Genomic DNA, 24,670 nt, shown 5'->3' on the forward strand with positions numbered 1-24,670 from the left:
TACTAGTCCCTATGTACAAGAATATAACTACTATGATACTGCTCCTATGTACAAGAATATAACTACTATAATACTAGTCCCTATGTACAAGAATATATATACTATAATACTGCTCCTGTGTCCAAGAATATAACTACTATAATACTGCTCCTATGTACAAGAATATAACTACTATAATACTGCTCCTAATTACAAGAATATAACTACTATAATACTGCTCCTATGTACAAGAATATACCTACTATAATACTGCTCCTATGCACAGGAAGTTAACTATTATAATTTTCTAAGTATAAAAGTACAACATTTCTGCCAGAACATATATTTAGTTAAGTTACTTATAATACATCAAATTATCTATTAAGTTTCCTTTATTCAAAACTGCAAACCGTGCATAGAATTCTTGAATATGCTAACATGCTAAAAAAAAAAAAAGTCAAGCTAATTAGCATTTTCACAAAATATCATGTACTTTTCAGGGTAATGTTTTACATAGCAATTGAAAATGTCATACAAAGAGCAACCATGTTAATTACATTCACTATAAATAATTGGAGTGGTCTTCTGTGGTCAGGTCCTGCATTAACACTGATATTTTCCTGTGGTGACATTATGTTCAGCTCATATGTAACATACATACTACAGTGAAAGCTTAAATGTGTTGCCTGGTTTAGAAAATATTTTTTTTATATATTATCCTATTGTGCAATTAACATCTAATATTTAGGGGCTCCACCATTGAGAATAAATAGGTGGGAGCTGAGGAAAGCAGATCAAACATTCCTTTTATGGAGCTTTATTCCTCAGAAGTAGTGTGCCATATTTTGCTCCTGCAAGTGCCAAGGGAAGAGCTTCACTGTGAAGGTCTCCGTTTCTGCTCTCAGCAATGGAAGGGAGACTGTCAGCAGTCTTGACCATGTTAAACTCCTGACAGCACTAGGTAGTAACTTGGGAGAGCAGAACAATCAAACTTTTTGTGGAGTTTTTATCGTCATAAGTAGTGTGAATATTATGTTGTATTCTACTTGATTCTGCTCCTGCAAGTGCCAAGGGAAGAGCTGCACTGTGAAGGGCTCCATCTCTGCTCTCAAAACTGAAATGGAGACTGTCAGCAGTTTTGACCATGCTAAACTGCTGACAGCAGTAGGTTGGGGCTGGGGAGAAGAGGAGAAACATACCTTTTGTAGTGCTTTTATCATCAGGAGTAGTGTAAATATCAACTTTTATTCTGCCAGATTCTGCTCTTGCAAATACCGAGCAAAGAGCTTTACTGTGAAACCCTCAGTAATGAAAGGAAGACTGTCATAAGTTTTGACCATGCTGAAATGCTGACAGCACTAGGTTGGAGCTGGGGAGAGCAGTACAAATATGCACTTTGAGGAGCTTTTATCATCAGAAGTGTAAATATGAACAATTATTCTCACAGATTCTGCTCCTGCAAGAGCACTGGAGGCAGCACTTCACTGGGAACTGCTCTCTGCATTTAGCTGCATCACAGCCCTTTCCCTCTGCTCTAAGTGACAGCTGTAGTGGTCTCCTGGTTGGATGCTACAGCTATCACTTAGAGCAGAGGGGAGGGACTGTGAAGCAGATCAATGGAGAGAACACTTCACAGTGAAGTGCTGCCTTTGGTGAACTTGCAGAAGCAGAATCAGGCAGAATAAAAGTTCATATTCACACATCTCCCGATGATGAAAGCTCCTCAAAATGCAAGTTTGTACTGCTCTCCCCAGCCCTAACCTAGTGCTGTCAGCAGTTTAGCATGGTCTTTCTTTCAGTGCTGAGCTTACCAGTGAAGCTCTTCCCTTGGCATTTGCAAGAGCAGAATCTGGCAGAATAAAAGTTGATATTTACACTACTCCTGATGACAAAAGCTCCGCAAAAGTTGTGTTTCTCCTATTCTCCCCAGCCCCTAGCTAGTGCTGTCAGCAGTTTAGCATGGTATAAACTGCTGACAGATTCCCTTTAATTAAACGCTTCCTGATGTGGCCGATGTTTAATTGTGTCTGGTTACCAGAGGAGCACTACAGGGGCCATAACAAATTTCTGATATCTGGAATAATAATAATTAGAGTCTCTTTGGCTCAGTAGCCTGAGGGCTTCACTCTTTGTCTGGCTGCTGAGCTTTCCCCACAAAAGCTAATTGTGATTTCAGTGCATCGGGAAAGATTAAAATGCAATGTGTTTGTTTTAAGAGCAACATTTCTGACAAATGGCAGAGGCTTCAGGTATTGCATCTTTGATAATAGCTCTGTTATGCTAAGCAAATAGGGAACATACTAATTTATGAAGCTCTAGTAATGCGCAGGAATCCTACATAATGGCTTGATACAATGTTCAATGTGCATTAAAGAGTCTGGTATGCTGAATATATGTTAACTACTATTATATGGAGATGTCTGCCGAGTTAATTGAGGTCATTTAGAGCAGATTTGCTCTTTTGCTCTTATGTGCCGCTGTTCAGCTTCAAGGACTTGTAGTATAAAGGGAGTCGTTAGTGAGAAAATTGATTTTTTCTTTTTCTTTTTTTTTGTGTATGCCTAGATTTTCACCCACACAGGGGCAGATTTGCTAATGCCTTAAGTGTAAACATGGATAGTGTAAAAAACATGCCCGATTTATTGCACCGTTGTCACGACTGTGACTGATCCAGACAGGTCTGGGAGGAGAAGGTCGCAGCGACTTGCTACTCGCAATAGCTTGTGAGTTTGCTCCGTGGTTCAGGGTATGTCATCTGGGTTTTGCCTTGTGAACCTTTTTGTCCTGACTGGGAGTTTGTAGGCATCCTTCTCAGGTGAGTCCTGTCTGCCACTCCCAGCTACTATATTAGTTTCACTTTCACTTGCAGTCATTGCCAGATATAGTCCTTACTTCCAGTTCTATTCTGACCTTTGAAGGAGATCGTTTGATGGTGTTGCTGTGGAGCTCTTGTCCGTCGTGGACTGTCGTGATTGGGATCGCCTTCTCTGCTCGTGACTGGATAAGTCTATCTCTGATATAGTTTGTTTGTTGCTGTCTTCCCCTGCTGTTCTCCTAGACATGAGTGATGGTGACTAGCGCTCCCATCGGCCTTTCCCCAGTCCAGTCTTGTTAGGGTGACTGAGGGTTTAGGCATCCTGCTCGCCGCACGGGTTCACACCCCGTCTAGGGTATCAGGGCAGACAGGTGCCAGCTTAGGGTAAGTCAGGGGTGGCCATACTATTCCCATCCGTAGATAAGGGTCCCCCTTCCCCTCCGTCTGGTGCGACACGACTGCTGCTGGGGTAGCGGTCGTGACAATCGTCTACAATTTTGTGCATCTTTCGACTGTCTAGTCTAACTCTGTACCACCTATTGAGTTACATTACGACAGGATGTAGGGCCAAACTTTCTTATGCACATTGTCCCAACTTTTTGGTTTCTTTTCAGTAAGTCAAGCCTCCTTGTCGGACAAACAAAACAAAGTGTCTAAAAGCCATAACAAAAGCAGGTACACCTATTTTTAATTAGTAAATCTACCCCACTTGAGTATGTTCTCTGTATCAACAGCCATATATTAAAAGAGATGTAGCAGAGAGCTGTCATTTTGATCACCTTATGCTCCACGGTGTGACTTTTCTGGTTATCTGTAGGACTCTGCTCTTCATACATACCATCCAACTTGAATCAAGCTTTCAGACTGACCCTTGTACATACTCATAGGTTGGTCATACACATGGGATACGTGTCATTTAAACAAGTATTCTCTCCCATTCCCCGTGTAGATGCATGCTTGGCAGAATTTCTTCTGGGTGGGGGGGGGGCAAAATGTCCTCTACTGGGGGCTCCTCTCCCGAAAAACAAAAGGATCTGGAATATTGAAATTCAACAGCCCAATGCTTCTTTCCTGCAACATCTCCATTGGAGGAGAGTCAGGATGCACTTTGGATAGTTGGTTGATCTTGCTGAAATTGGGGTGTTTAACTAATATATGGTAATGAGCATGGTCAGCCTCAAGCAAGCCATACACATTAGATCTAAAGTATGTTGGCTGATACTATGTTGGCTGATTTTTTTGTCTGGTTTGGGCCAACCATCCAATGTCTATGAGAACCTCTTGGTGGCAGGTGTTGGGGGCGATAAGGATTGGGCAGATTGGCTTCCAACTTCCTGACCTTCTTGATTCTCCCCAAATGGCAGATGTCGAGGGCGATACGGATTGGTCAGATTGGCTTCCAACTACCTGAATCTCTTGATTCTCCCATTGATGGCAGATGTTGAGGAGATAATGATTGGCAGGCTTCCTGACCCTTTAGTTCTCAGGGGATAATTCCTCTCCTCATTCACATGCCAAGTGAAGCATGCATATGTATAGAAGGATCAGGAGAGATAATTGTTGGTCGATTGTCCAGACAACGGTTATCTTTAGTCACTTCGTTAGGCCAATTTTCTCGTTCTGAGTAGAACCCTTGCTTAATTCATAAGGGCCTGAATGTTTCAAGGTGAAGGCAACATTTCTTCAGACTCTGGTCCATGTTCACCTGATATCATCTCTCAATTATGATCGTGCTGAAAATATCTCCTTTTATTGCATCCTACAGGTGATCTAGCCAGTAGAATGAGTAGATTAAGCTCATTATTATGTTCAAAGAACTGGCTTGATTTGCCATCTGCTTGAAAGAAGAAGCCATAACAGTCCACATGGGATAGCAGAGGTGGGTCTGCAGTTAAAGGGGTTCGCTCATCTAATACATTGATGTCATATTGTTAGTTGTCACCTATGTGATACTGATGGCATGTCCTCAGGATATACCGTTAATGTAAGAAATGACACAACCCCTTGAAGATTACCAGTCAGTTCAATGACATGTTCTTCGCACAGTAGCTACAAGATTTTGTCCCTCACTCGATCCTTAGCCATAAAAGACTTTGATGCAACATAATAGAAATGAAGAGTCACATAATCAATTAAAGGTCAGAGAGTGGAGGTCAGCAATGAAATACACACCATCCACCACAAAAAAATAAAAGGGAATTGATGAAGTCAATTAGAAGAAGAATAGAATAGAAACTGGTAATATAGAAATAACACTATGTCAGTAAATATATGCCCGTTTTCTGCCCTGATTGCTACAAGAATAGAGATTCTCCCATTAGCGAATGAAGTTCACAATGTCTGTGAAAACCCTGAGAACATCTGGTCTACACCACAAATCCTGACACCAAGTTATACAAAGTGACAGTTCAATCCCCTGGGGCATCCACCACATAGGGGGGTTCTCTCTGATATGTTGGCACAAAAGCTGTTGAAAAAGTCAATTAAATGTTTTTGTTTTGTTATTTTGCCATTGTGTACTTAATGTATCTTCTAAAGAATCAAGACTATAGATAAATCAATAATGTAAGGATAATAGATAGATAGATATAGATAATAAAAGAATAGATAGATAGATAATAGATAGATAATAAATAAATTGATAGATACATACTGTACATACATAGATACATACATAAAGATAGATAAAGATAGATAGATATATAGATGGATAGATAGAATATAAATAGTGAACATCGGCCGGGACGTTTCGCGAACAAGCATTTGCGATCAAATGTTTGCGAACCGCATGTACGTGGCGGGCCACATTCACTTTAATGGCAGGCAAACCTGAAAAACCTTCAGGTCATTATTGCAGCCACCAAATACTTACAAGAAGTGCACAAATAGTCCCACAATATGGACAGTGACATACCAGAGGGGGATCAATGGCAAAAATTTCCACAAAAAATATGTATTTTAATCAAGAGCCATTTTTATGCGTCTCAAAGGGAAACTCTCAAAAATGTGCCCTGCTGGAGCCTAGCAAAATTTTATTTTAGGCCACCGGTGTATGGGCCCCAGAAAATAGCCATTCACCTGACAGAAAAGAACAAGTGATTATGTGGCTGGAGGTATATTAGACGGTCAGTGGATAAAAATTTTACTGTAGGCCAGTGGAGTACAGGCCCCAAAAATTGGGCATTCACTTGACAGAAAAGGCCTTTTATGCCGCTGTATTTACATAAGACAAGGACCATTATTTGTTCTGGGTGGTGGCGGATATGTGTGAAGAAATTCAATTACAAGTGGTCGTCACAGGTGTTGAATTCCTCAGAGATCCATGCCTCATTCATTTTTAGAAATGTGAGGTAGTCCACACTGTCGTGAGCTAGGCGAGTTCGCTTATTGGTCACGATCCCCCCTGCTGCGCTGAAGAACCTTTCGGACAGGACACTCGACGAGGAGCAAGCCAAGAGTTCCATGGCAAATTGTGCCAGCTCTGGCCACAGGTCAAGCCTGCACACCCAGTAGTCCAGGGGTTCCTCGCTTTTCAGAGCGTCCACATCGGCCGTTAACCCGATGTAGTCGGACACCTGTCGGTCTAGGCATTCCCTGAGGCTGGATCCGGAGGGCGGCTGTCGATGGGTTGGCTGCAAGAATGATCTCATATCCGAAGTGACCAATACATCTTCAAACCGCCCTATTCTTGCAGGCACGGTAGGATTGGTACCCGCAACTGTTTCTCTGTGAGTGGAAATTCCTCTGCCAGCGCCCGCAACAGCAGAATGCAGGATCTCTCACAGCAAGGCCTGGAAATGCTGCATTATGACAGCCCTCTGTGATGCTGGTAACATGTCCGCCATTTTGTTTTTGTACCAAGGGTCTAAGTACGTTGCCACCCAGTACTGGTCCATGCCCTTTGTGCTTTTTATACAGGGGTCCCTCTTCAAACACTGGAGCATGAAGGCCCCCATTTGCACTAAATTGGAAGCAGTGGAGTGCCCTGGCTCCTGCTCATCGCCCATGATAATGTCAAACTCGGTCTCCTCCCCCCAGCCACGGACAACACCAGGGATCCCAGAAAAGTTTAAAGAGCCCCTCAAAGCCTGCTCTTCTTGCTCCTCCTCCTCCCCCCAGCCACCATCCTCCTCTGACTCCTCTTCAGACTCTTGATGACTTATCTCAGATGGAGTATCCCCCCTGGGAATTAATTCAGCATTGGGACTTCCTCATCTTCCTGCTCCTTCTCCTCGACAGCTTGATCAATAACACGACGCAATGCACGCTCCAGAAAGAAGGAGTAAGGTTTGATGTCACTGATGGTGTCCTGGCTGCGACTGACCAGTTTGGTAATCTCATCAAATGGCTGCAGAAGTCTGCATGTGTCACACATGAGCAGCCACTGGCGCGGTGAAAAGAAACCAAGCTCCCCAGAACATGTCCTGCTGCAGAGTTCGTACAGGTAGTCTATAATGGCACATTGCTGCTCGAGCAGCCTATCAAGCATATACAAGGAGGAGTTCCATTGCGTCAGGCTGTCACAAATCAGACGTCTGACGGGCATGTGGTGTCGCCGATGAATGTCAGCAAGGCGAGCCATGGCCATGTCAGATCTCCAAAAATGGCCAGAGATTTTTCTGGCCTGCTGCAAGACGTCCTGGACCCCGGGGTATTTGGCAACGAATCCCTGCACGACTAAGTTCAGGACGTGTGCCATGCACGGCACGTGTGTCATTTTGTCCTGTTTCAGCGTGCTCAGCAGATTGGCACCGTTGGCGCACACCACTTTACCAACTGTCAAATTAAGCGGGGTTAGCCACTGATCGGCCTGTGACTGCCCAGGTGAAAGCAGTGCAGGACCGGTGTGGCTCTTGGCTTCCAGGCACAACAGCCGCAGCACAGCATGGCAATGTCTCACCTGGCACGTCGAATAGGTTCTGAGGAGCTTGGGGGGTGCAGCGGAAGAGGCTGTAGCAGTGGAAAAGGAGGAGTCAGCCGAGGAGGAGACAGAGGATGGAGTAGGAGGAGGAGAAGAAGAGGTAGGCCTGCATGTAATCCTTGGCGGTAACACCAATTCCACACGGGTGCCACGGGTTACATGCTTGATGGCATCGGGAGGTTCTCCCAGTGGGCAGTAATAGTTATGTACCTTCCCTACCTGTGTTTGCTAGACCACGTGTCTGTGGTCAGATGTATCTTGGCACCGACACTGTGTGTCAGAGATACATTTACTTGCCGCTAAACATGGCCATATAGCTCTGGGATGCCCTTCTGGGAAAAATATTTCCTTCCAGGGACTTTCCATTGTAGTGTGCCCATGGCCACAAATTCTAAAGGCCTCCGAGTCCACCAGTTTATATGGCAGTAGTTGGCGGGCTAGCAGTTCCGACAAGCCAGCGATCAGCCGTTGGGCAAGAGGGTTATCCAGCATTATCAACTTTTTACGCTCGAACATTTGGGCCACGGAAGCCTGCCTTCTGCCAGATGAATGCAACGATGGCACGTTGGGAGGTGGTGTGGAGGACAAATGGGAGTAGAAGGAGAACAGGCATGACGTAGAGCGCCGGAAGTGTGACTTTGTGGGTTCTGATGGCATTGCTCCCACTGGGCTCGGTGATGGGAGGCCAGGTGCCTTCTTAAGGCGGTCATCCCTAGGTGAGTGTTGGGCTTACCGCGACTTATGCGTTGACAGCACAGGCTGCAGATGGCAACACTATTGTCAGCAGCTGACACGTTATAAAAAGCCCACACTGTGGAGCCATGTGCCGGCATTTTGGGAGTGCAAGATGAAACCATGCATGGTGGATGGATCACTCCAGATACATTTGCAGTATGCTTTTTGCCTCATGTGCACTGCGAGTTCTGCCTGCTTCTCCTTCTTTGATACAATGTTGCAGACTGGAGAGTTTCTGCTCCTCGTTGCTAATCTCTGCATCACGCCTTCATTTGGAGATCGCTTATGTAATTCTGGAGAAACCTTTACTGTGGAATAGTTGGTTTCAATGTTTAATTACCTGGAAATCGACTTCAAAAGAGTAAAATCATTATTTCCTTCTATGCATACTATAATTTACTAAGATACACCACACCTAATAATTAGCGCCGGGTGCTACATTGCAGCATACGCCGATATATTTACAAGGACTGTCAGTGTGTGGTGGCGACCTCCCATGGTTCCTGCAGCGCTGGATGGTAAATTATAGTATTAGATATCAGTCTTAGATTACTTGTGCATGGATTATCCTTCATACTGCAGTCTACAGGAAGGAAGCAATACACATTACATTGTTATCTTGCAATTGTCCAGTAGGACATCCTGACGACCTTGGGTCGGACCTCTACCATGATCCTCCATATCTTTAGGAAGCTATGAGACTACTGCCCATTGGTGGGATGTTCAGTAGATCTAGGGAGCAGTGGTGTGCATGCACTTCAGTCTCTGTCGGTCCTGTAGAAATTGACTTTTAGTCCTGCATACACACTACCAGTCCATTTGTGTAGGGCACTCATGGCCCTTGATCTTCTGATTGGTGGGGGTCCCAGCAGTCAGCCCACCAGTGATCATAAAATATATTTTTTTCCTGGACTTATCCAGAATTCTGTGTTGCAGCGATGTCCATAGGTGAACATTCATGTGCCTCTGGAGCTGTCTTACAGTCCTGCTCTCTACTTAGCCAGAATTTTTAAAGGGGGGGGGGGCAGTATCAGATAAGAAAACATAACGTTTATTTCAAGTACAAGTAAGAAGGCCCCTTCAAAGACAAACAAACAAAGACCTAGGCCAGTCCACAAATGTACTAGCCAAAGGGGACCAAAGCTGAAACACTATATAAGGTCTCAATTGCAACGCACGTTTCAACAACAGCCCACCGTAGGGTAGGTCTCAAATTAGGCAAGAAAAAGGATGGATCTTACCGGTCTAGTTGAATCTCATCATGCGGATGTGGTGGAGGCAGGTACCAGAGCAGAAATGGCTGTGAGATTTATATACACGGTACTTGCTATCATATTGCAGAGTAAAATAAAAACTTCTGGGCAGCACCACCAGACCATAGTACAAACGGAGCGGTTGGGGCGGTATTCCTACCACCAATGCATCAATAAGAATAAGAATACCGCAGCATATCCATTAAAGTGACATGTGCTTTATTCACCAAAAATGCAACGTTGAAAAAGGTTCCATGGAGTAAACTGAAACATTGCATTTTTGGTGAATAAAGCACATGTCACCTTAATGGATGTGCCGCAGTATTCTTATTCTTATATTGCAGAGTAAGATATTAGGACGGGTAGGGGATCTAATCCTGACCCTAGTATGCCCTAATCAGGCTAGAATTTCCTAAAGGCCTCCTAATACGGAGTCATCGCCCCGAAAGGGGCGGCCCCGTCCGGAACCTTACCCTGTTAACCAGGCCCTAAAAAAGCCCTATGTCATGCCCTGCTCGGACGGTGTGCGGAGGTCTGTCAGACTGGCAGCACGTGTTTAACCATTTGTTTTGTTTTGTTTTGGAATCATGCTGGATCCGCCTTCTTTCAGGTGCTCTGGGTGGGGTCATTGGCTTAAATTGCCTTCACTCCCAGAGGGCCGTGCGGGTTATAGAATTCAGTCTGGCCTTGGATCCAAGGAAGGAAGGTTTGTCTGTTCCAGCTCAGATAAGTTTGGTTTCTGTTTTTGTTATTTGCGGTCTAGGCTGTTTGTGTGTCTTCTGCCCCTTCTCCCCTTTCACCATCTCAGGGATTCTAGGGTGTTTGCAGTCCAGGCATGAGGACACATTATTCCTACCATCTAGGTCTGAATGTGGGCTTAGCAGCGTAGGGACAGAAGTCAGGGATATGCTAGGAGGTGACCATTCCCCAGCATCTCGCCTAGACACTTGTTTATTTGGTTGTCTGTATATCTGAGATCCAGTCCGCCGTGACACCCTAATACTGATGTATGTTCTGGGTATATAATTCCCTAGAGGCTGATGTATACTATTCCAAAGGATCACCCAGAGGAGAAACTATGTCCCGACGCGTTTCTACTTAGCCAGGCCTGAAGAAGGACCTGAAATATTGCCACTTGCTGATAGGAGGCCATCCTATCAGTGATATATATACAATATATACTGTATATACAAGTTATACTGAATCTTTTCTTGCAAGACTATATACAGTCCTGATCAAAAGTTTAAGACCACTTGAAAAATGGCAAAAAAATCATATTTAGCATGGCTGGATCTTAACAAGGTTCCAAGTAGAGCTTCAATATGCAACGAGAAGAAAAGGAAGTGAGACAAAACATTTTTTTAGCATTCAATTTAATGAAAACAACGAATAAACTGAAACAGGCTGTTTTTCAGCTAATCAAATGTTTAGAACCACACCTCCAAAAAGCCCCTAAACCCCCCCAAAACAGAAATCCAACTTCCAAACATGAACTCAGTAATGAGTAGCTCCGCCGTTATTGTTGATCACTTCAAAATAAAATTCCATGAGGTGTGTGGGAACATTTCTCCAAGTGGTGAAGACGGCCGCACGAAGGCCATCTACTGTCTGGAACTGTTGTCCATTTTTGTAAACTTCCCTTGTCATCCATCCCCAAAGGTTCTCAATTAGATTTAGATCAGGGGAACATGCAGGATGGGCCAAAAGAGTGATGTTATTCTCCTGGAAGAAGTCCCTTGTCCTACGGGCATTGTGTACTGTAGCGTTGTCCTGTTGAAAAACCCAGTCGTTACCACACAGACGAGGGCCCTCAGTCAGGAGGAATGCTCTCTGCAACATCTGGACATAGCCAGCGGCAGTTTGACGCCCCTGCACTTCCTGAAGCTCCATTGTTCCACTGAAGGAAAAAGCACCCCAGGCCATTATGGCGCCCCCTCCACTGTGGCGCGTAGAAAACATCTCAGGTGGGATCTGATTGCCAGTAACGATGGAAACCATCAGGACCATCAAGGTTAAATCTTTTCTCATCAGAGAACAAAACTTTCTTCCACCTTTGAATGTCCCATGTTTGGTGCTCTGTTGCAAAGTCCAAACGAGCAGTTCTGTGGCGTTCAAGGAGACGAGTTCTTTGAAGACGTTTTTTGTTTTTGAAGCCCTTCAGTCTCAGATGCCATCTAATGGTTATGGGGCTGCAGTCAGCACCAGTAAGGGCCTTAATTTGGGTCGAGGATCGTCCAGTGTCCAGTGTCTTGACAGACAGCCAATTGGATCCTCTGGCTCAGTGCTGATGCAATTTTTTTGGGTCTTCCACTTGACTTTTTTGTTCCATAACCCTCAGGATCATTTAAGAAATTCCAAATAACTGTCTTACTGCATCCCATCTCAGCAGCGATGGCGCGCTGTGAGAGACCCTGCTTATGCAGTTCAACAACCCGACCACGTTCAAAAAGGGAGAGTTTTTTGCCTTTGCCATCACAACGTGTGACTACCTGACAGAGAATGACAATGAATCAACATCTTTGCACAGATTTGGCCTTTTAAAGGCATGTGGTCCTAAAATTTTGATCAGCCGAAAAACACCCTGTTTCAGTTTAATCGTTATTTTCAATTAATTAAATGCTCAAAAAATGTTTTGTCTCACTCCCATTTCTTCTTGTTGCATGTTGAAGCTCTACTTGGAACCTTGTTAAGATTCAACAATGTAAAATATGATTTTTTGCCATTTTTCAAGTGGTCTTAAACTTTTGATCAGGACTGTATCAATCTGCTCAGCTCCTCCTAATCTATAACAGATTACAATGCATTTTCATGGTTGCAGGTTCCCTTTAACTATTTGCAGCAAAAGTCTATAGTACTGTTTCCTAGTTCTCTCTTTTTTTGTATGTGATTGGTCTAGAACTAGATAGATAGACATGTAGATAATAGATAGATAGATATGAGATGGATAGATAGATAGATATAAAGATCGATAGACAGATAATAGATAGATAGATAGAAAGAAAGACTGATAGACAGATAATAGATATATTGATAGATAGATAGATAGATAGATAGATAGATAGATATGAGATAGATATAGATAGATAGACAGATAACTGAAGGCTTTGATGGAATAAAACTACTTGATTTATGTATCTTCTTTGGGTTCTTTATGTAGTAAAATACTCGTTGAGTCGGTCACCCAGTTACAGTGACAATGGTCTTCTGGAGGGGATTCCTTTAAGAAGAGGCCAATGGGCACAGAAAATATAGCAGGAAATTTTAAACTTTGTCACAGCAAACCTGTAGTGAATAGAGGCTGGTCTTCTCACAGAGAGGTTTTACTGTATTCACTATTTATGTATTTCTACATAAATGACTTTGTTTTGCTCCTGAAATGTGTTCTCGGGTGCAGTGCAGCATTTACACCAATATTTATGTATAATCCATAAGGAAAGCAGAGGAAGTGTCTCAGTGCAGAGAGTCAGTGAAGTGTGAATTCAGCACCCAGCCGATGGACAGCGCTAATGTCGGAATAATAGGTGATGACAGCTGCGCTCTCTGGAACTGTTTGACAGCTGTAATTGTGAAGTGCTCTTGCATGGAATATTTGATAAACACTTAGCACGCACGCTTCACTTAACCTCGGCTTATTATTAGATGAAACATGATACCCGCTCCCGGAAGTAACATTACAGGAGGGGAGCATACCTGTGTTGAGTTGGTGGGACAAGATGTGTATGGTTGACCCTTTAAAGGAGCACTTAACCTAAATATGAATGTTTACGCTATTATCATGGCTTCCATTCTCAACAACAGCATAGAGGGTACAACAGATTCATTTTCAAATATATAGTCCAGGGAATCAATATGGATCCCATTGGGTTGCTAATATTTTGTTGGTGTCTTGGCATAATTTTCTTTCTGATCCCTTCCATTTTTGATTGACAAGCAGTTGAGGCTTAGCAAAGGGCAGAGTTTAGCATTTCTGGTCTCCTGTTGTAGCTAGAACATTGGGGGAGGGCTCTTGATGAAGCCTGTTGCCTTACAGCCAGAAAGAGGAAAAGCAGGCAGTGGAAATGACCTCTTCTCCAGAGACACCTGGAATAATTCATTACATTTTTCTCACAGTTTTATCTCCCAGATGAAATGGGATGGGATGAAAGCAGAAGAAGAGATTAAATAGGACCTGTTACATCCTCCAAAAACTCCAACTAGCATGATCCACTTATGACAGCATGTTGTGTTGAAGGGTTGTCACCACCGTCCATTTCTCAAGGGGAAGTAGTGGCCCTGAGCAATGTCAGAGGAGCTTTTGCAACTGCGTTGAGAACCTAGCATGGTCTTGTGGCAGTCTGGCACTGTCCACATTGGTTGGGCTGTCTCAGAGTGCTCCGGTTCACTCCAGCTTGAGAGATGGAAAGGTAGAGACAACCCCCTTTACAATGCACGCTCTCTATAGCATATTGGGCTCTGGAAAATTAATGGCGCCAAATTTTTTGAGAATAAGGGGGAGCTAAAATTCGGAAAATTTCAAGAATCAGTCAATCATTGGCTATAAATGGATTGAGAGCTTGGGTTTTGGGAGGATTTGACTGATGTTTTTTGGGGGTTTTGTATTTTTTTCAAAAAGTTGACCCACCCTAAAAACTTATTTGCAAGATGTTTTATTTCTGGTGGTTTTGCTGCTGGTTTTCCCACCAATCATGAGATTCTAGAGTGTCCAGAGGAAATAAAGCACTGCTGCTCCATTTATTCTTTATGGGACTCCTGGAGCTGGGAACTGTGCTTGGGTGTCTCCAGCAGTCTCATAGAGAATGAATGGAGCAGAGGTTTGCATGAACCACTGTCGTTCCTTTCACTCTGGGAACTATAGAATCCTGTTCGTGTGATTAATGTGGTTCTCAGTTGTCAGACCCCTATGAATGAGATACTTATCTCCTATCCCATGGCTATATTATAAGTTACAATGATGGGACAACCCCATTTAAAGAAGGCGCCTTAGAACAGACATTAATGGTTAGGATAGGATCGTCGGGATTGGCTCAACCAACACCTTTAAAGGGAAATAATTGGAATTTTTTGAAATTTTAACTCGTTGTCTACCTTTATTGTTCCTTTAACGAACTGCTCAGAAGACAATGTATAGGACAGACCACAACATAACAACAATTAGAGGAAAATGGCAACGAAATGTCCCCTAGTGAATCCTGACGTGATCATGGAGACTCGGCTCAAAATATATTAATTAAATTCTAACTCTTTTTGGCAACAGTAATTCATCAAAACCCATCGTATTCATTGATCCATTTTACTGATCTTCATGAACATGAATAAGTAGTTTTTAAATGCACACCAGCTGCCAAAGTCAGCTCCGCTCCAGAGTTCAATCTGTCCCTGCTCTTTCAAACAGATGTTAATCTCAAAGTGGATTTGGTGAGTCCTGAAATTCATTGTAACCACTTTTTAATGAAATCTAGTCATTTTACGCTTTGTTAAGTGTCATTTTATTTAACACATAGGAGAAATATGTAAACAAAAAACAGAGCTTTTATATCAAAACATGGGAAGGGACAGAATAACTGCATCATTCAATGCATGTCATTGTTCCTCGATTCCTTTGCAATGATCTACAAAAGTAAAAAAGAAGAACTATGGAAAAAAAAAATTCAGTCTTAGGGCAATGGAGTTCCAATAGACCCAACCCAAAACCCTCAAAATTATTACTATTAATATTATTTCATTTTGTGCATAAAATACAATGCGCAGCATAGTAACATAAAAGAAAAACTAATTTGAACCCCGTTGCGCTTTGGTATTGTCCAAGTTCTAAGTGATTATACTGAAGAGGTCAAATAGAGGAAATGAAAGAGAACGAATCTGACAAAATCTGATGAAATGAAGATGAAATTATTAAATTATTATTAAACATAAAGTTACATAGTTACCTGTTGAAGAAAGACAGAGGTCCATCAAGTTCAGCCTTTCTCAGATCAATTATACAACATTGTTAGAATACTTAGAACCCTCAATACCATTTTCGCTATTAGATATTATTAAAATAGAACTACAACTAAAGGTCAAAAAGGAATATGAAAATGTACTTAAAATGAATTAATAAAATATCCTACATAGTGTTATAACTGAATGGTAAAGGCGAAATTCCACAGTGGGATGAAAAAAGCCTGACATCAAAATCTTAAAACACAACATCAACATCTTAAAAAAAAAAAGATAAAAGAGCGCAAAAAAAAATCAAAATAAAACATAGTTAAAAGCAGAAGCAACTTCTTAAAATTTTTGCATCTTTACCTCCCCCCTACCCAAAAAAAAAAGAAGGGAAAAAAAGTTAAAAAATCTTGCCTAGTCTTGAAGTCTGAGGGGGTTGGGAAGGTTGAAGAATAGAGGAATGAGCTCAGAAACCTGAAATCTGGTTATTCATAAAAAAAAAAAATTCTAGATCATTTGCACTGCTGGTTTGTTGTTACTGTAGATACATTTAAATCCCTTTTGTTGCAAGAGTCTAACAACGATCATGAGATCACAGCCTCCTGCTTCAGGGGGCAAGTGTTCAGTTTTCCTGCAGCACCATCACAGGTAAAATTAAGTATTACATGGTTTTTATTGAAATCAATGGACTAGCTACTGTCACGATCAGTGTAGGAGGAAAACTCCACACTGAACACAGGAGGGAAGGGGAACAGTAACTGGGCCTGGAAACTAGGGAAGGAACAGGTCACCTCCTAAACAACTCTAATCCGGGCCCTAACTACCTATCAATATAAATAGACTCTGAAGGTAGGAATATTCATAAGCTGTATACCTAGGCCCTTATATCCCTATAAGGCCCTGGAATGAGGTTAGGACAAGAGTCAACCCATTCCTCCCCAGATGGATGAATGGAAGTCTCTGTCTCAGGCCCAGATACAAACAACAGGGAATAAAACAAACACAACCAACCAGCTAGTTAGAAGGCAGGAACAAAATCTATAAACCGCACCTCCAAGAGTGAGAAGCAGCTACTAATGGGAAAGGTAAATTACCAACAAGCAACACCTGAAGCAAGGGGTGTGGCAATCACCAAAACACAGACTCAATAAGATCCACAGGGAACTTGTTAATTTAACCCATGAGTTGCCAGTCTCTCTGATCTCCTGGTACCTGCCACAGGAACGTCCGTGACAGCTACGTAATCTATGGACTTATGAGGTCCGCTATTGAGCGAGATAGTTATTAGATGATAGTCCTCATTGAGGTAAGACATTTATAATGCCGAATTTACCAACAGGGTACTAGAAAACAATTTATGAAACAAAAACATACACTATATCAATAAAAATAAATAAATAAGAATCATTGCTTAAAGGGAGCTTGTCATCAAGAAATTCAGTGTTATAACAGGCACAATGCCTCGTAGGGCTAGCTCAGCTGAGTGTAATGATATCTTTCACTTAGTGATCCATCCCTTCTTTCTGGAGAAAAATGCACTTTTAATCTATATGCAAATGAGCAGTAAAGTGCACTGAGGGAGGGCCCAAGCCACTTATCCTCCTGCTTGCCCCGCCAGACCCTCCCCTCTCCTTCTTGATTGACAGGGCCAGGAGGATGAATATGCCTGGTCCTGTCAATCAGGAAGGAGAGGGGAGAGGCTGGCAGAGGAAGCAAGAGTGCACAGGGTGGCTTAGACCCAGTGCACTTAACTGCTCACTTGCATATGGGATAAAGTGCTTTCTCTCCAAAATGAAGCAATGGATCGCTAGGTAAAAGGTCTCATCACGTTCAGCTGAGCCAGCCCTACAAGGCATTGTGTCTGGCGTAACAGTGAATTTCATTGTGACAGGTTCCCTTTAAAGATTCTTGTGATTTCTCTTAGGCTTCAGTTGGACACGTCTTCAGAACTCCTGCCCAGAGGTACTGTGAGGTTAACTTTCTCTGCTCAATAAAGCAGGTTTATATGCTTTAATTTTACACTCCATATTTCCAATATAGCACTGTCCAAACTCATAAAATGCTTTTTCAGATTGAATCAATACGAACTTATAGGCAATATTTTACGCTTTTTGTGTTTCAAATTTTTACGCCTTTATTTGACAAGATCTATTACAGAATGTACTTTTCACAATTCTATTAAGACCCTTGAAGGCTGGTGAGATCCTGAGCATGGACAAAATACTGTCTTCAGCGCACATTTCACTTCTTGGGCTGTATTTGCTGTATAATTCCTCAAACAAGGTTTAACTTGCCTATAATTTCTCTTTTTGCCCTTGGTCGTGAGACTCGTGACTATTAAGTTAAATTTAGGATTTGTTCTACTAACTAAACATGGACTCTGAATGAAAGTCATATTGTATGCCATACCCACAGACTACTCATTTAAAGCTATATTTACACTCCATTTCTGTCAAATTTCCATTATTTTTTTAGGGCAAAATAGCATAGTCTGTCTCATTCAATCCAGTGAAAAGCTGACAATCCCCAATATAAGTCAATAGGATCTATCAGAAATTGATTAGATAGACATAGCAATGATGTCATATCTCCATCTGCGACATTGATGACAGATAGGTGTGGGTCCCACCACTGGAACCTGCTTCAAAATGCTGCCCCATAAAGTAAAGAAGAGCACACTGCGCATTTGCAACATGCTCTCCATTCATTGCTAAGGGACTTCTGAAAATACGTAGGTGAGTGCACTTGGCTGTTTTTGGAAGCTCCATAGCAGTAAATGGAGAGTAAACTGCGCAAGTGCAGCCATCTCTCCGTTCTCTGCTATGGGACTGCTGGAAATGGCTAAGCCAGGAATCCCATAAGGGCAAACGGAGGGTGGCCATGCATGCACTGCTGCTCTCTCTTCAGTTTGGAGGGTCCGTTCTGGATATAGGAGTGGGTCTCAGAGGTGGGACCCACACCTATCTGACGTTGATGGCATACCCTTGTGAAAAGCCATCAATATCCAAGATGGGCCAGTCCCTTTAAGAATCAAAGCCATCATACTACTGTGCCTTAGCAATAACCTATCAATGATTATAATATTCACATTAATTACTTATTTTCCTTATTTATTTATTTTTCCTTGACAGGTTGAATGCAAAATGTAACTGGATACGGAAATGATTGATACAATGAAACATCAATAATAGTTAATGGATACAAGTATTCTTCATGGTAAATATGCACGGTGGCAGTGTCACTTAGACATTGAAGTTGAAATTGTTATATCAAGTAATGGTTTTAAAGGAGTTGTCCAATTTTAGTAAAAAAAAAAAGAAAAAAGAAAGACAACATTGTGGCATAGGGTACAAAAGAGAAGCAAGTTGTACCTACCTAAAGGATCCAGCATTACTCCTCCTGGTTCTCTGGCTCTTTTTACCGGGCTGTACATCAACAACACTGGATGATAGGTCATCAATATCTAAAGAGTGGAAAAGCCCTTTAAGGCAACAATGAATAGTCCATTCATAAAGCATCACATTTAAACAGCCTCTAGTATTGGCGAAATATTAACCATTGCAAATAGCCTTCAAGGTGATATCAAGGGGGAGGGGGGATTCATTAGAAAGGCCTCAGACTTACCGTAGATAAAAAATATAAAGAAGATTCCTCTTTTGATGTTTACTGGCTGCTATCTTCTTCCTCCACTCTGGACAAATAGATGTTTAAAGATACCTGCTTACCCAATTACTGGCCACAGCCATGACCCACTGCCTTAACCAGTGACTGGTCGAGCAGGTACCTCCAGTTTTTTCTTATGTATTTAGGTTGGAGCAGAAAAAAAGACCAGCGTGGACCTAGTAAGCATCAGAATGGGATTGGTGGTGGATTGGAAAGGACGAGGATCCTTTCTTTTATTTTTTAGTCCACCCTAACACCTTTTGAACACATTTCTCGGTCATCATATTGATCGGTGGGAGATCAACTCCCGGCAACTCCACCGATCAGCTGTTTGAAGAGGCCGCAGCACTCAGATGAGTCCTATGGCCTCTGCCTAGGTGCACCTCAGTCTGATTCAGGTACTGGGGTGCTAGGTCTCGGACCTCCACCGATCTGATATTGATGATTCTATCCTGAGAATAGATCATCACTATCCGTAGCACAGAGAACCCTTTTAAAAAAGAATTTCTATTCAGACATAAAGGAAAATAACAGGCAGTATCTCGCAACATTTCAAGTTAGTTTGGACGGCAGTCTGTGGTGTATAGTATGATCTAGGTTCAGTTTCCCAAATAGTGCCAAATCTCCTGCACTGACTGAAAAAATAAAATTATTGCTCACTGCTACAACCACTAGAGGGAGCTCTACTGCGTTTTTTTTTTAGTTCAGCGCACTAAGCTCTTCAGTTCCTTCTAGTGGTGGCTGAAGGAAAACAGAAGCATGTATTTGTCACAGACATTCCCAAAACAGGTGCCAGGAAATCAGTGAGACTGGCAACACGTGGTTTGATCTGACAGGTTCCTTGTGGATCAATTCATGTCTGTGTTGTTTCTGGTAATGGCCACACCCCTTTCCTCAGGTGTTGTCACGGAGCAGTGTGGTAAATGCTCTCCACACTGAACACAGAAGGGAAGGGAAAGGGTATTAGGCCTGGAACCTAGGGAAAGGGAAATAATCACACCTAGTAAGTCCCTACGCCAAGCCCTGATTGCTATCAGTATGAATATATCTTTATGGTAGGAATGTTCATACGCAGGAACCTAAGCCCAATCTCACCCTAACAGGGCCCTGCAGATAGTGTTAGGACACGGATGGCCTATTCCTCCTCAGATGAAGGAATAGGAGACCCCCCTCAGGATTAATATCAACAGGTAGGGGAAAACAACAAACAACAAAGAAGATACACTTAACTTCCAGAAGTATGCGGACGAGCAGGAACTCAGAGAGTACCAACACCAGGAATTCCACAAACAAGGAGCTATTAACTGCATAGCATGATGGGTGAGGCCAGGCTAAATAGAGGAGAAGGAATGACCACTTAAGCTACACCTGAGACAAGACGTGTGGTCATCCCCAGCAACAACACAGAAAGGTAAAACCAAAGAGACTGTCAATCACGTGTAGCCAGTATCCTCGATCTTCTAGTCCTTGTCACAGGTGGGACCGTGACAGTACTCCCTCTAATAGGGGTGGCCTCTGGACACCCAGGACCGTCTTTATCCGGATGAGCCCTGTGAAAAGCTTTCACAAGACGATTAGCATTAACGTCAGCTGCTGGATCCCACATCTTCTCCTCTGGTCTGTAACCCTTTCAGTGGACGGGATACTGGAGGGATCTACGGAGAATTCGGGAGTCTACTATCCTGGCTATTTGAAATTCTAGATTACCGTCCACCATGACAGGCGGGGGAGGCAAGGAGGACGGTTCAACAGGTTTGACATATCTCTACAACAACGACTTATGGAACACATTATAAATCTTCAAAGCCTGAGGGAGTTCAAGATGAAAGGCAACCGGATTAACAATGGCAATGATTTTATATGGACCAATAAACCTTGGACCCAACTTCCAAGAGGGTATTTTCAACTGAAATACTTAATGTTTCTTGTGGACAGCCACATAGAATCGCCCACTCTCAGGTCCGAACCATTTATACGTCTTTTGTCAGCCATATGTTTATACTTATTGCCCATTTTTTTAGATTATTTTTAATCTTCTGCCAAATAGATGACAAAGAAGAGGAAAATTGTTCCTCTTCTGGCATACCAGAAGTTTCCGTACCAGAAAATGTGCCAAATTGCGGGTGGAACTCATATGCCCCAAAAAACTGTGACTTATCAGTGGACTCGTGTCTACGGTTATTTATGGCAAATTCGGCTAAAGACAAAAATGGGACTGTGATCCGGTCGGCAGAGAAAAAAACCAAGACTAAGTGTCCCCTGTAAGCAACAAAATAATAATACCAACTCTTTGACTCTCATTCCCAGATGAGAGCGGGTGTAACTTAAAGTACAACTTACACGACTCTCTGAACCAAATTAAATTGTCACTCCCCCCGAAAACCTTTCCAGAAGTGCAACCTTAGGTTCAGGACAGGCCTGGTAAGTACTACTGACTGGAGGCGCCAGTGGACGAAGATTGTGATATGAAAAAATGAAAATGGACGTAATGGAAATTAAGGGGGGGGGGGGAAGGAAATCAGAGGGTGTTAGGAGGAGTCAGCTAGAGGGGTGGCAACACTTAAGAACAATTCGCGTGTAAGAAAAATAGAGAATATGGACAACTTTCGTCTTCAGGGGGTTCACTAGGGAACAGTGGACCCGAACAGACTGCTCAATGTAAAGCCCCAATTAATACAGGGTGCCCGGCCACACCCCTTGCCATCTGGTGCCCAGCGCCGCGTTCCCTGTCTTCAGCGCCGCCTTCTACAGCTCATCGCCGCCTCCGCAATCCTCCCCGTCCCTCTGCCAGATCCTGCGCCTGCACACTAGGCTCAGCCTGATGCGCCCGTGCGGACTCCTGGCAGCGGCAGGCTCAGGATCTGGCAGAGGGACGGGGAGGATTGCGGAGGCGGCGCTAAAGACAGGGAAGGCGGCGCTGGGCAACGGACGACAAGGGGTGCGGCCGGGAACCCTGTATTAATTGACCTCACCTTGGGCACCTTAAGTAAGTGATTGACAGGTTATAAAAACCTGTTTTTTGGGCAAATAGAGCCACAGTGAGGTTTAATAAGGCCAGCTTAGGATTCTTCTTATTAGTCTGGACATGAGAATATGTTTAGGTTAGAGGGGTTAAATCTGATGACAGAATCCTTTTAGTAGTGTGGTGTGGGGATGTTGTGGTGGGAGGTCCGAGAGGTATGTGGGGGTGGGAAATCCGCGAGGGGGGGCAATAAAAATGCTATGGGGCCCAGTCATTTCTAGCTACGCCCCTGCATACAACTTTAAATAAAATGATTTCCAGCAACTATGCCTTTCTGAAGCAGCACCATTTCTGGATTCCAGTTATCTCACCCAGATAAACTGAAAACCTGGGTGAGATACACACCCTCAGCACAACTCTATCATGCACTTCACCACAGTACATACATTACATTACTTATCCTGTACTGATCCTGAGTTACATCCTGTATTGTACTCCAGAGCTGCACTCACTATTCTGCTGGTGCAGTCACTGTGTGCATACATTACTTATCCTGTACTGATCCTGAGATACATCCTGTATTATACTCCAGAGCTGCACTCACTATTCTGCTGGTGCAGTCACTGTGTACATACATTACATTACTTATCCTGTACTGATCCTGAGATACATCCTGTATTATACTCCAGAGCTGCACTCACTATTCTGCTGGTGGAGTCACTGTGTACATACATTACATTACTTATCCTGTACTGATCCTGAGTTACATCCTATATTATACTCCAGAGCTGCACTCACTATTCTGCTGGTGGAGTCACTGTGCACGTACATTACTTATCCTGTGCTGATCCTGAGTTACATCCTGTATTATACTCCAGAGCTGCACTCACTATTCTGCTGGTGGAGTCACTGTGTACATACATTACATTACTTATCCTGTACTGATCCTGAGTCACATCCTGTATTATACTCCAGAGCTGCACTCAATATTCTGCTGGTTCAGTCACTGTGTACATACATTACATTACTTTTCCAGTACTGATCCTGAGTTCTACCCTGTATTATACTCCAGAGCTGCACTCACTATTCTGCTGGTGCAGTCATTGCGTATCTACATTATATTACTTATCCTGTACTGATCCTGAGTTACATCCTGTATTATACTCCAGAGCTGCACTCACTATTCTGCTGGTGGAGTCACTGTGTACATACATTACATTACTTATCCTGCACTGATCCTGACTTACATCCTGTATTATACTCCAGAGCTGCACTCACTATTCTGCTGGTGGAGTTACTGTGTACATCCATTACATTTCTTATCCTGTACTGATCCTGAGTTACATCCTATATTGTTACAATGTATTCACTTATTTCTGGTCAATGCAGTTTGATAAGGAAATTGCTACTTATTGCTAAGAATATCCCAGTTTCTTCAATGCATGTTTTGTGTTATGTAAGATGTTTTGAAAAACAGTAAGGATGTCTTATTTTTGACAAAAATAATGAAAAACTCTATAGAAAAGGGAAGGGAGGAGAAAAGGGAAAAGAAGCTGAAAGCAAGAATTATATTAATTCAAAAAGACACAATGAGAAGACAGAGCCGATATAGTTTGTGGCATTAACCACCCACCCTGCGTGTACAGCTAACTGCATCTGACGTTCCTTATGGTTTATTGTCAGGATTGTCACAATATATCAAAATATGTCCTGACATCTCCAACCAGTGAGAAATGGAGACTGATGCAGCCCTACATTTACGCAGGAACCTAAGCCCAATCTCACCCTAACAGGGCCCTGCAGATAGTGTTAGGACACGGATGGCCTATTCCTCCTCAGATGAAGGAATAGGAGACCCCCCTCAGGATTAATATCAACAGGTAGGGGAAAACAACAAACAACAAAGAAGATACACTTAACTTCCAGAAGTATGCGGACGAGCAGGAACTCAGAGAGTACCAACACCAGGAATTCCACAAACAAGGAGCTATTAACTGCATAGCATGATGGGTGAGGCCAGGCTAAATAGAGGAGAAGGAATGACCACTTAAGCTACACCTGAGACAAGACGTGTGGTCATCCCCAGCAACAACACAGAAAGGTAAAACCAAAGAGACTGTCAATCACGTGTAGCCAGTATCCTCGATCTTCTAGTCCTTGTCACAGGTGGGACCGTGACAGTACTCCCTCTAATAGGGGTGGCCTCTGGACACCCAGGACCGTCTTTATCCGGATGAGCCCTGTGAAAAGCTTTCACAAGACGATTAGCATTAACGTCAGCTGCTGGATCCCACATCTTCTCCTCTGGTCTGTAACCCTTTCAGTGGACGGGATACTGGAGGGATCTACGGAGAATTCGGGAGTCTACTATCCTGGCTATTTGAAATTCTAGATTACCGTCCACCATGACAGGC

The sequence above is a fragment of the Bufo bufo genome, chromosome 11 (assembly GCF_905171765.1).
Source record: "Bufo bufo chromosome 11, aBufBuf1.1, whole genome shotgun sequence".
Taxonomy (NCBI): Eukaryota; Metazoa; Chordata; class Amphibia; order Anura; family Bufonidae; genus Bufo; species Bufo bufo.